Source organism: Megalops cyprinoides, chromosome 7 (genome assembly GCF_013368585.1).
Source record: "Megalops cyprinoides isolate fMegCyp1 chromosome 7, fMegCyp1.pri, whole genome shotgun sequence".
NCBI lineage: Eukaryota > Metazoa > Chordata > Actinopteri > Elopiformes > Megalopidae > Megalops > Megalops cyprinoides.
In genome coordinates this window covers 10,121,416-10,133,652 of record NC_050589.1, presented here as the reverse complement: position 1 = coordinate 10,133,652, position 12,237 = coordinate 10,121,416, and the positions used below count along the sequence as shown (strand labels likewise).

The 12,237-nt window shown below is 44.6% G+C and overlaps 1 protein-coding gene across 1 annotated transcript in view; it reads left to right on the top strand.

Moving 5' to 3' along the window:
* The window catches only part of si:ch211-169p10.1 (coiled-coil domain-containing protein 120), a 51,365-nt gene that overhangs the window by 16,129 nt on the left and 22,999 nt on the right, over window positions 1-12,237 (top strand). The gene's annotated exons all lie outside the window — the stretch shown is intronic.

The following is a 12,237-nucleotide window of genomic DNA, read 5'->3' as shown; positions in this document are numbered from 1 at the left end:
TATGTAAGGCAAAGTAGTTGTTTGAGCTAAGTGTACTAAGAATGCATCCTAATTCAGTGTTCAAATGCCTGGATTCACTGTCATTGTCACACATATATATTTAAAAAAAACTAACAATAGAGCAACAGGAGAACACCAACAATACAAGGGTTTTGATTCAGAAAAAACAAAACAGAACATTTCTGGAATGACTTTCCTTGGTGTTTCACTCAGTAGTTTCCTCAACTTAGTTACTAGGGGCTTGAGTCAGTTCCTTCCAGCTGCCAGTGGGGGCACTCTTGTCTCTCTTTCACATCGTCAGGTCCCTGTACTTTTCATCTCCATTACCACTGTCTGGTTTTCACTTTTTGTACGAAAACGTCAGCTCAGTGATATGGAAGTAAGTGAATTTGCCAGCAAATAGGACATACGCATTGTAACTACTTTGTAACCCTCCAGTGCAGGTGAAGTACCTATTGCACTGAGTTGAACTGAATGATTATCTCACATAACAGTGGGATTTGAACATTGATTATTGGCTGACTCAATTCAGCATATTTTTGACCTATTACCTTAGGTCCTATTACCTTGCATCAGGAGTCTGGAATTTTCATGAAATATTGGTTTGTCAGGTTTGGAATCAAAGTGAATTTGTTTTTAGCTATTTTTTCATGAAAGAAAATCCATTGACTGAAAAAACAGCTCTTCATTGCTGGAGCTGATGCTTGAGGTAAACATCTTCGGAACATACACAAGACAGTATTTTTCAGATAATGGACTTCTGACTAAATCCTTGGCTCTTATTATCTGACAAACACTGGAAAAGTGCTTTTATTTATCTATAATTTGAATCATAGAAATGTATCCATAAAATATAAAATGAGCTTCTCATGCGCTGTCTGTTTCTTTTTGTGAGTTTTTATTTGAAAAAGCTCTGGAAAACAGGACATTTTTGTTGAACTATTATTGTGTTTATTATTTTGGTCAAATAATTCTAGCATTCATCAGTTGACCTGGATTCATGGTGACTCACAAGAACTGAGGACTCCTGCCTCCCAAAAAAAAAACAAAAAACCAGAGCTCGACATCTGAGGAGTGTATTTACGCAACTGAAAATCTTGTTTGTTATCTTTCCGTTGTCTGAAGTTAGATGGATGAGAACAGGTGTGAGTGAAAGGATGGCAGCTGGTTGACCCTTTGCACTTCCTCTACGCACTGTGGTTATTTGGTAGAGTTAGAGAGACATTATCAAATATCCTAGTTTGGGTAATCGTGTTGAAAGTGTGTCTTGTGCCGCTTATTTATATTTAAATGAATTTCACTTAAAAGCCTGGCCCTTTGCCCGGAAATCAGACAGTGTTGGCCGTTTATACGAGTCCTTCCAGGAAGCGGGAATTTCATGCCTGTTGAGAGAGTGGAGTGCTTTGAAAATGTGGAGGGGGGAGGCCAGAGGAACAGGTGGATGGAGGTCGGGGGGGGGGGGGGGGGGGGATAGAGGGTCACGGAGATGAAAGCCAATCCCTTTTTTTTTTTATTTAGGACTGGAGCACTACCGTTTCCCATCCTGCTATACCTCTAGTGTGTTACCATGGAGACGTGAGCAGCAGATCTGTACCCTTCATACATCCATTGCGTGTCCCTAAACCACCCTAGAATCAACTGATAATCTATCAAGGGATAGACTTGGAGGCTGGACCCATGGATTGTTCATTTCTGAGGAGCTTGCATTTAAGTGCATAGGTTGTGTACCAATATCATTAAAAATGTCACTTTCTATATGAGTGGAACTCAAGATGAATTATGGACATTTTTCTTTTTTTGGTTAGAAGGTCAAGGGCTGAGTGTTGCACCCATTGAGTGAAGTGTTTGGTCAACCCGCTGATGGCCAGTTTTTTTGTAATTACTAGATTCATCGAGAGGGTGTACCCTCTTCAAAGGGGGCCGCTCTGGGGTGCGCCTTCTCATCTTGCCTGCCACAGCAGTCATAAATCTGAAAGTGCTTGAATGTTTCAAGCTCTCAAGGTCCACGTTGTCACTGTAGCTTCGCCACCTGGGCTGCGCTGTGCTGCTGTTGCAGGAACGTGGAGCTCAGAGGAGGTGAAACATGTGACCAATGAGCTTGAAGGTGGGTTGGGCTACAGGTGTTAACCAGAGGAGATGTGTCCATTCCATTCATAAAAACTAGAGTATGCTCATCCGTTTGAATAACGGGATGGATGCGCAGACCTCTGTAGCCTGAGTGTAGTTTTATAACGCATCCTGTTTTTTCATCCATCCATTTGTCATGGCTTGGGGTCGTTTGCCTATTAGGGTCAACAGGGGTCATCTGGGGGCAGAGTTCTGATTGGTCCGTTCCTTTCCTGTCAAACATCGTGTTATTTTTCCATCGTGTCCTTTCAGAGAAGGTACAGGAGTGAGTCGGTGTCATTAAAGCTATCTAGCTACAGTTGTCAGACTTCAAACAACAGCGGATGGGCAAAAGTGCTGAGATTCCAGTAATCTGAAGGCAAAAGCATAAAGTGATTACAAATACTCCTCCTTACCATAATGCATTCAACCATGTTGTTGCTGACATAATCAAATCACAGAGAGTGAAACAGATACGACTGTGAGCTCATGATGTCAGTTCAACAACAATAACAAAAAGAAAACAGAGCGGCTGCTCATTCCAGAGGAAGGATAATGGCCTGGCTGGAAGAAGGTGGGGAAAGGTGGCAGTAGCTCCAGGTCCTGTTCTGGGAATGCTGTAAAGGCGAAGTGATTGAGCAGCCTTCCTCAGAGAGGCATGCGGTTACACGCTGCAGAGCCAAGACGCAGAGATGAGCCCTCATTAGCCAGGCGAGGAATCCCCAGCTCCTGGAGGTACTGCTCCGTTCCAGCAAACCTGATGTGTGGAGCTCAGCGCCACGGAGACAGCGGGGCTGACCCCAAAAAAAAAAAAAAAACTGAAGCAATAATAATTTAATTATTTATTAATTTTTTGTAGGCATCCTTTGCCAGGAAGGCTTGATTAGAGAACATTCTTTGCTGGATCTGCTTGCTGGACATCAAACGCCCCCCCCCCCCCCCCCCCCCCCCCCCCCCCCCCCCGGTAACCCGGCGGGAGTCTGCCTCGACGACGGCGAGCAGAGAGCGAGAGGAAAGCAGGTCCTGACAAGCCTGGAGATCCAGCTGGGAGTGTTTGGGTTATTCCGCCCGCCCCAGCCCCCACTCCGGCAACTGTGCCGCGCTTTCATGCCTCTTCAGAGCGCGGCAGAGTGCGCATGCTGTCATTAAAGCCGGGGCCTGGTCTGGCCGCGCCTTCTCCAGGGCTGGAGGAGCCTATTTTTTTCTTTTTTTTTTTTTCACTCCGCCCGGGTTTATTTATATCCTTAATTAGAGTGAGATGGTGTTTTTTTCAGGGTCTTTATCAATTGGTAATTGAAAGCTGTGTGTGGAGGGCGCAGGAACCCACTGGCTCCGGGGCTGGTTTATTCCAGTAGTGAGGGACCAGGGCCGTGTTTTGCGAGTTGTGTTTTTGGTGACAGTGTAGCACAGTAGTAAGGAGCAGGGCTCTTAACCTGGATGGTTGCTGGTTCGATTCCACACTGGGGCACCGCTGCTTACATGTCTTGGACAAGGTGCTTAAACCCAGAATTGCCTTTGTAAATGCCTGATGGTATAAGTGAATGACATGTAAAAACTGTAACCTATGTATGTTGCTCTGGATAAGAGCTAAATAACAATAATGTAATGTAAAAGCATGACAGTCTGTTTGGGAACATTACATTCTTCCCCACGGCGACCGCATGCACCCCGTCTCACCCTTCATCCCTTCCCCAAGTCCTCCAGCAGGTTGTGGAATGTAGATACGAGATGAGAACCTTTGAAAGTACAGACACTCGCAAGTGGGCTAGGAGGGGGGGGGGGTTATTCATAAATACTGTAAAGATGCGTGTCAGTTTTGGACACGCTCCAAACTGTGTCGGCTCCTTTCCTCGAACGACACCCCGAAGGTCTGAAACTGTGCTTTTTGCACTGAAGTTTTCCTGTCGTACGGCTTCCGCCATTGTGCAGCTATGCCTGTGGCAGTGGGAGAGGTGACGTCCCCCTGTCCCTGAGGGCCCCGCAGGGAGGAGGTGGAAGGAGAGAGGAGCTGTCACAGCAGCAGGGGGGCGGGGGGGGGGGGGGGGGGGCGCGCACAGGAGACAGCTGTGTTTGGGTTTCTGCACTGCAGCACTGGCCCCGCCCGCGCCCAGTATCACAACAGCACATCTTTGCCAGCATGCTGTTTGAAGTCTCCCCTGAAGCCGGCCTCAGACTCACAGCCTGGCTGGGGGCTCGTGGAGCGGCAGGCAGTCAGAGCACGGCGAAATAAGGAGGGCAGAAGGTTAAAATAACATGCTTGCAGAGGCATGTATCAGAGCAAAAATATATAAATGTATGTATATAAAACATCAAACATTAACAAGCCCCAAAATGGCAGTGTACAAACAAATGAGACAGAGGGGGAGCTCCTCTGTCCTGATGCCATGGTCCTCTCTCCCACGTTTGTTTGGGTACTGGGTCGTGCCCGGTGGTGCTGAGACTCCAGCAGCCCAAAGCCGCGCAAGGGGGGCTGAAACGGGGAGAGGCGCTGCAGTGCCCGGGACTCGCGGCTCGCGCACGTCTCCCTCTCAAAGGCACTTTCATCCTCGCGCTGCGCGTTTGATCTCTCCTGTCTATGAATATAAATATATGTATGATGCTGTCTCCCTCTCTTCTGTGGATCCAGAGGGTAAAAAAGAAAGAGGAAAAAAACAGAAAGGAAGGTGAAAAAGAGAATTAGTGTAGATCGTCTGCTGTGACATTTTGGAAAGTACAGCAGAATAAAGGAATAAGCCTCTTAAAACCCCCGTTGGTGTGCAGTGAAATTCAAGGGACATTAAGCTGGCTTGATACTTGCGAAGTCAACTTTTTTATACATAGTTGCACACAGGAAGGAGTGACACGGAAATAATGATGTTCTCCTGCTCTGTATTTAATTGATTTAGCATTTATAAAAATATGACCTAGCTTTTCTTAACACTCTGGCTGAGCGTGTCCCTTGTGTGGCTGTGTCATATTTGATAACAATTAAACACTGTTTTCACCTTTATTTGCATTCTATTTATGTTGTAGTGACTGTAATTCTCTGTGTATGTACAGTTATATGCAATTATACATTCCTATTGTTGGGACTATCCCAAGAAAATTACATACAATACTTGTAGAATAATTGATATTTCTGCAATATGTGATATATTTTGACATGTGTTGGCTAATTACGACCCTTACATTTTCAGGCAAGGGCTTTAGCATGCGTTATTCTTCCATGACATCCCAGTTTCCAGGGGGATGTCAGGCAAATTACCACTTGTGCAAAAACGAGGGAGGATTGCGTTTGAGAGTGGTGGAGGGGGCGGGGCTTCGAGGTGATGGATGTGCGTTGAGGAAGCGGAGGAAGATGGATTCAGGGGCGGCCCCGATGCCTGCGGGCGGGTCGCTCGTCCCCCGAGGGGACAAGGTCGTAGCGGGAGGAAGAGCCGGCGTGGGTACGACCGCTGCTGACTCCATCGCCCCCCTTTCCAGCAACGCTGTCTGCGATACGCCGTGCTTAGGAAACACACCCTTCTCTCTTCTCCCGAGCGCGGTTACGGCCCCGCTGGAAAAGCTCCGCCTCGGATGACCACCTGGCTGAAGTCCGCTAGGCGAGTGTAAACGTAGAGCCGCGTCTGCACTGCCTCAGCCAACGGCGCGTATCAGCGCGGCTCCACACTTACGGCAAAGGGCTCCATACATTTGTTGATAATATTGCTTCACTGCTCTTTGCTCTAAGCGCTGCAGGTACTTTATTTTATCCTAGTAATTACTTTGTAATGCCACCTCTCCAAACATTTAGCGTGGATATCCATGTTCTGAGAATTTAGAAAAAATGATAGTCGAGGTATATATTAGAGAAGCACAAGAGAGAGTTTTTTAGCTTCTAAAACATATAACGTTTTTAGAGTTCTGAAAATTTAAAGTTGGGTGCCAGGGAAGGAATTTTAGCAGGAAAAAGTGATTACAGATTTAAGGCTGACATTTCTTTTTTTCCAAAGAGCGAGTTTGAACAAGTTGTGGATTAGGGTGGAAAAGAGGGAGGGAGTGATTCTGAGATTTTTTTTTAGCTGGATTTCTCTAGGATAAGGTTTAGCGAGAGTGAGCCTCTGCCAACTGGCACAGGACTAAAGAAACTGTATTAAACTTGTCAGAATCAGCTGTTGCTCTGAGATCCCCCCCCCCACCCCACCCTTGCAACGTGTGGAAGAAGTTTATTCAAGGGCCTATCTTAAAAAAAAAAGGCATCACTTGGCCGTCTCTGCTCTTTTGTCTTCTGCTCGATAAATCTCCTGTTTGTTATGCAACAGACTAGCTTTAAAGCACCGTGTGTCTGTTTCTGTCTGTGTCTGTGTGTATGAGAACAGCCTGTCTCCAGAGAGCTGCTACACCCTGCCAACTCTCCTGTGGAGACACTGCCCATACAAGGACGTTTGAAGACCAACAAGTCACAGTGTCTAAGTAGGTCCTAGACACTCGATTTGGGGACTAAAATGGGTCTCTAGAGCCCATCATGTGTTGCGTGACTGTTAGGAATTAGCATGCATTTTTGATATGGAATTTGGAATGCAAGTGTTCAGATTTGTTCCGTGCCAAACTAGGAAGGCACATACTTTGTCTCTGTTTCACAGACCTTCATTCTCACTGAGGAGATAAATTTGCCCTTCTGTCTTAAATGGAGCACGCTCCTAGTACTTCACATCATTACTGCCACCAGAAAAAAACAGATAGTGTGGTGTAGATTCAGCTTTCGCTGTCTGCTTCTCCTACATCATATCGTCACAAAGACAGTCCTAAGAATTACATTGGTTCATGGAGAATTACATTGGTGCATAGACCCTTATCTGTATAAGTGTCTATGCACCAATGTAAGTGTTCATGTTGCTCAGGTCTGTCTTAGTGACGACAGAAATGAGGTACATCTCAATTGAATAAAATTAGATGATGTTTTTTCTTTTAGGAAAAGTTAACGTTTCTCTTTCATGTGCTTTTATTTTAATTTAAACTTCTAAACTGATAAACCACAACTGGAGCAACTGTTCTTGAGAATAATAGAGTGCTAGGGTTTAATGGCTACTGCAGCCATTTTGGGAAGATATCAATTGTCACACTTAAATTTTGACCTAATAGGGGTGTATCATTTTGCTTTTCAATGACTATTGAATGCTTATTTCCATATTCTGCATTCATATCTCATATCTCTGGCCGCAAATATTGTATCACTTACATTACCTCTGGTATGTAGCTCTATGACTATAACATTCTGCATTCATATCCAACCTGGCCAAACTTGGCCAAAGAAAGTTATGCCTGTTTTATTTGTTTATTTGTTTTGTATGACATTGAAATACTCAGGCCGGGATGTGGTTGCACTACACAAGTATGTTACTTGAATGAACAGTGGAGGAAGCAGCCTGACACAATTTAGAGTAAATAGCATAGATTCCCGTAAATAGAAATCCGTACTTCCAGCCAGATGGAGACATTGTTTGCTGCTGTATGAAGGAGTAATGGGGGGGGGGGGGGGAATTTTGTTTTTTGGTTCATTCACATCGGGGGGGTATTTTCTACACGGTCACTACCCAGCTAGCTAAAAATGAATAAAAATTGCAAAAAAAACTGGAAACGAGAACCGCCGATGATGTAATGTTGCAGAACGAATGATGCAGGAGGGCAATAAAATGTATCACGTTGCATCTTTGCTTCTCCTAGCTAGTTGGCTACTTGGCTGTAAGTAAGTGACCATTTGCAAGTTTTTTAATTTTTCTCGCCAGCACTGTTTTCACTAGTTGGTAGCTCTTTACCAGCGTGAGAGAGCCCAATATGTGATGTCTGATGGATCTTCGGGCTAATGTAATGGAGATGCCATAAATTCTTGTAATGGTGTATATTCTTATAATGGCCCTTTCCTTCTGGAGCTATGCAGCCATGGTTATTCATGATGAATGGTAATAAGGAATATAGGGCCCAGTCAGGTCTGAATGTGGCCAGTGAGAATAAAATACACCATAAGGATACCAGTGCTGTGATATTGTTGTTCTTTGGTTGTGTTGCGCAAACAGGAATTAATACAGGTGCACTGAAGCTTATAAATCTTAACTGAAGCAGCTGTACTTCAGGGGCGTTACCCTGTCATACTCTGTGAGTGTGGATGCCTTACGGTCTGCTACATTTATTGATTACCCTTCATAAACGTGACATGAGCAATCAGCATTGCTCAGGCAAAACATGAAAATCATTTTATTTTCAGTTATACATCAGGAAGCCGAGCCAGCGATACGTAGAGTACAGACTGTGCGATTACCCCTGTGTGTTTGTCTGTAATATAATATAATGCAATATAATATAATAACTGAAAATGCTATTGATGAAACTGGATAATAGGCCAATGAAATTATTGCCTTTCAAACACAGAGGGAATTGTTATTATAAATTATTAGATATTAGTGTTGCTACAAACAATTACAAAGGATGGCAGAGGTTTGCACACCACGGAATGCCCCTCTGGTTGTTTTTGCCCCTTTGCATGTCCCGCTAATTTGGACGAGCCATTTGCCTCCCAGTGTTGCTGAACTTTCATGTGTTGTGGTAGGGGAGTGAGGGATGGGGGTGGAGGGGTGGGGTGGGGGGCTGCGTTGTCATAAAGCAGCGTTTCAAACCATCTAATTGTAAGCGCCTGTGAGAATAGGAGGTGGTGAGAACTTTATGTCGTGATCTGTTTAACAGATGGCTGTTTCCCAAACATCTCCATTTGTTTCCGAAATCACACCGGGTCTCCCAAGCCTGCTCCTTTTTTTTCCCTCCCTTCCCCTCCCTCGTCTGTCTGTCTGCCTTGATCTCACTCCTGCTCCAACGCCTACTGTATTCCTCTGTGACGCACTATATTGTGGTATATACTGTGTTGTCGAAGTTATAGGTTTCCTTATTTCGTATTTTCGCCAGCTGCAGCCAGCTGGTGACATGTCGCACCGCCCCCCTCATCATCCCAGCCCCACAGTCATAATTCAACAGCATGTCCCTTTCCTTGCCACCCTAATCCCCTCCCCCATGTTTTCATCAGTAACACCTAGCAGTATCAGGCCATGTGTGAAGAAGGCTGGGCAGGATTGCATTGATTTGATTAAGCTTTTTTTCCTCCTCTGTATGCATGACCTGAAGCAGTGTGAGATCCCAGCTTGCTGCTGTCTCTTTAAAGAGAATGGAGAAATTTTTCTGCTGTCTGTGTGGAGGGACTAAAAACAGCCACTCGCATGGAAGGAACCCATTAACTTTTCATGTCATTGTTATTATTTTTTTTTTTTTGGAAATGTGATATTTGATAAGAATGGCACCAGCAGATCTTTATCAGCAGGGTTTTACCTGTAATGCAGTATCATTGTGTTGCTTGGCGATTGTGAGGTTCCTGCCCCGCAGTTTATTTGATGAATTCCCACTGGGGGGCCGGGGGGGGGGGGGGGGGGGGGGGGGGGTGCGCCACAGAGGCCACGCCCACTGGAGCTCGGCACTGTAGGACTGACCCCCCCCTCCTGGTTAGGACGCCCTCTCGGCCCAGGGAGAATTCCAGGAAGGGGCTTGGGATGCACCCCGTCCTGAGCTCCGGCCAAACTTCCCCCTATTCAAATTCACACGCTCAGATCTCGCCTGACCCCATGCCTGCTCCCATGATCCTCTGTGATTCGAGGGCTTAACCTGCGCTAAAATGCCAGACAACTGCAAAGAATAATTATAATACTGTGTGCAATTCAAAGAAGTGGAAAAAAAGCCCTGTTTTTTCGTCTTAACTTGCGGTTTGTGTGTGTGTGTGCATGCATAATTTGTCGCCGTTTCAAAACCATCCCTTGTCCTGGATCACTTTTTTAATGAAAAGTACCCTGGTTACAATAAAAGCCTTAACAGAAAAGTTACAAGCAGAGACTGATCACTACACAAATGAACACACAGGTGGAGGGAGGAGCCTAATGCAGGAGCTTTGAGCGTGGCCTCAGAGTGATTGATCTGCAACGTGTGGTGCCACTGACAGGTAGGGAAAAAAGCTTCACCTGTTGGTGACACGTTCTGCAGGGGTACAAAACATCCTCTGATGATTCGTTTGAAAGTGACCATGCAAAACCGCCACTCCACTGTACTTTGAGTTTCACTAATTGCTCTGTGATGGGTGGACACTACAAAATGATACTATTAAAAAATCAACTATGCATGTCCTTCTGTACTATTTCTATAGGCACCAGAAGTTATAAAGTTAGAGTAGACTAACCAAGCTTCAGGTTAATTGAAAAGGAAATATGTGCGTGTTCTCTGTTTAGGCTGAAGCATATAATTGAGGCCTGTGTATTTTATATTTTCAGAAGAAAACTATGTTGCGGATGCCAAAAGCAAACACAGGCTTCCTTTCTTTGCTGTTGGAGTTCTCCATGAGAACCTTTTTGTACATTATTTACTGGTAAAGATCAAACCCAAGCACTTTGTAATTGGTAGTACAGTACACAACCTTGATTCCCACATGAGAGGGAAATCTCACTATTTTATTACACTGGCCTGTACCTCTTAATATCCCCTCCTCCCACGCGGATCGAAGCTTGGCTATCTGCCATACTGCCAACAGGATGTGCTCTGGTATCAGCACTCACACACTACAGCATCTTCCTCTCCTCCTCATAACTGGTTACAGTAGCTCACCACATGTCATGTGGGTCGTTTGATGTTTTTTTTCCCCCTTTAATTATAATTAGTCCCACTGTTCACAATAGTAAATATATTAACCACAACAATAAAAAAACACCTGCCAGGAAATGATGTCTACTTTTATGAGTGTTTCTCTAATGCTAAACCAAAAAAGATATTCAAGAGTGGGAGGCTACAAATCTGAAGATGGACAACACAAGAGAAGGGAAAGTTGTCCTGGGGAATTCCCAATGTTTCTTAGTACAAGCAGAACACTAAGATGCTCTTCTTCTGATGCAAAGATATTGTTCAACATGAAACGTGACATTCAAAACTAAAGACTGACTCCACTCATCTGGTGTAATAAGATGTTGTCCATAGCCAGGTTATTTGGCTGACAGAGAGCTCGCAGATGCATAATATTTCATGGATGGCATCAGACCGGTCGTTTATTAAATTACTAACGCTCTCAAGGTGCTCGTTGCTAATGGTCACTATGGAATATAAACGGTAAATTGAGATTAACTGTTGTTGAAAGCCATTTTAACACGTGATCGCTGTGGGTCGCCAGTTAATGGCTTGCTATAAGTCGTTTCTGTAAAGTGAAAAAATGGCACCCATCACGGAGCCCCAGAAGACGCCAGCATTGTTATTGTCTGCAAAACAGTGACACGAAACGAAAAAGATACTCATACTTGTTACACTCATATACTGGCAACTAATTGTCCGGTATTTAAAATCCTGAAAAAGTGTTAAGATTTCATTCAAATATCTTACATCAATGGGCGTAAATTACGGGGAGGATGGGGTTGTAACCCCCCCCCCCCAATAATCAAAACCCTAGCCCTAACCCCCCCCCCCACAAATAATCATTCATGGAGACCTCAAATGTACGCCCTTGCTTACACTTGCCCTTAGTTACACACAATTCTGTTCGGATCCTTCTGAGGCTTTCTGGTTGCTAATCACAGTAAGTGTAGGTTTAATTTAATTTTATGCATCACCATGCTTAGTACTTAAGAATTTACTTGGGTAGCAGTATATTGTAAATTCCCTCTCTGTTGCGACGAACAATGTGACAATGACGCCCTCGACGGTATGAGGTGGGTAAAAAAACACAATCTCAACTCTGCGCACCTATTCGGAACAAACGAACGAGGAATTGTAAGGGGGTGGTCAAGTAACATTTACTTAGGTGAAGGCGAAAAAGCTTGTCGGCTGAACTTAAGTCAAAATAAAAAACAAGAGAAAGTTTATGGATATCTCATTAAGCTTTCTGGTCGTTTGTGGTTCGTGAGTTTATACTGCCAAATCTGAATCTAAAGTTTAATTTTCCAAAGTTTGTTGCTGGTACCCCTTTGCGTTTGGAGAGTTTGGTTTGGTCTGTTTAAAGCCAGCTGCATTGAGTGACTCTAACCTGAGGAATAGGGGCAGCGATAGTTACAGCCTTGCGGAGTCGCGCTGGAAGTATGTCTTAACGTTCTGTTTTTGCGCTTGATT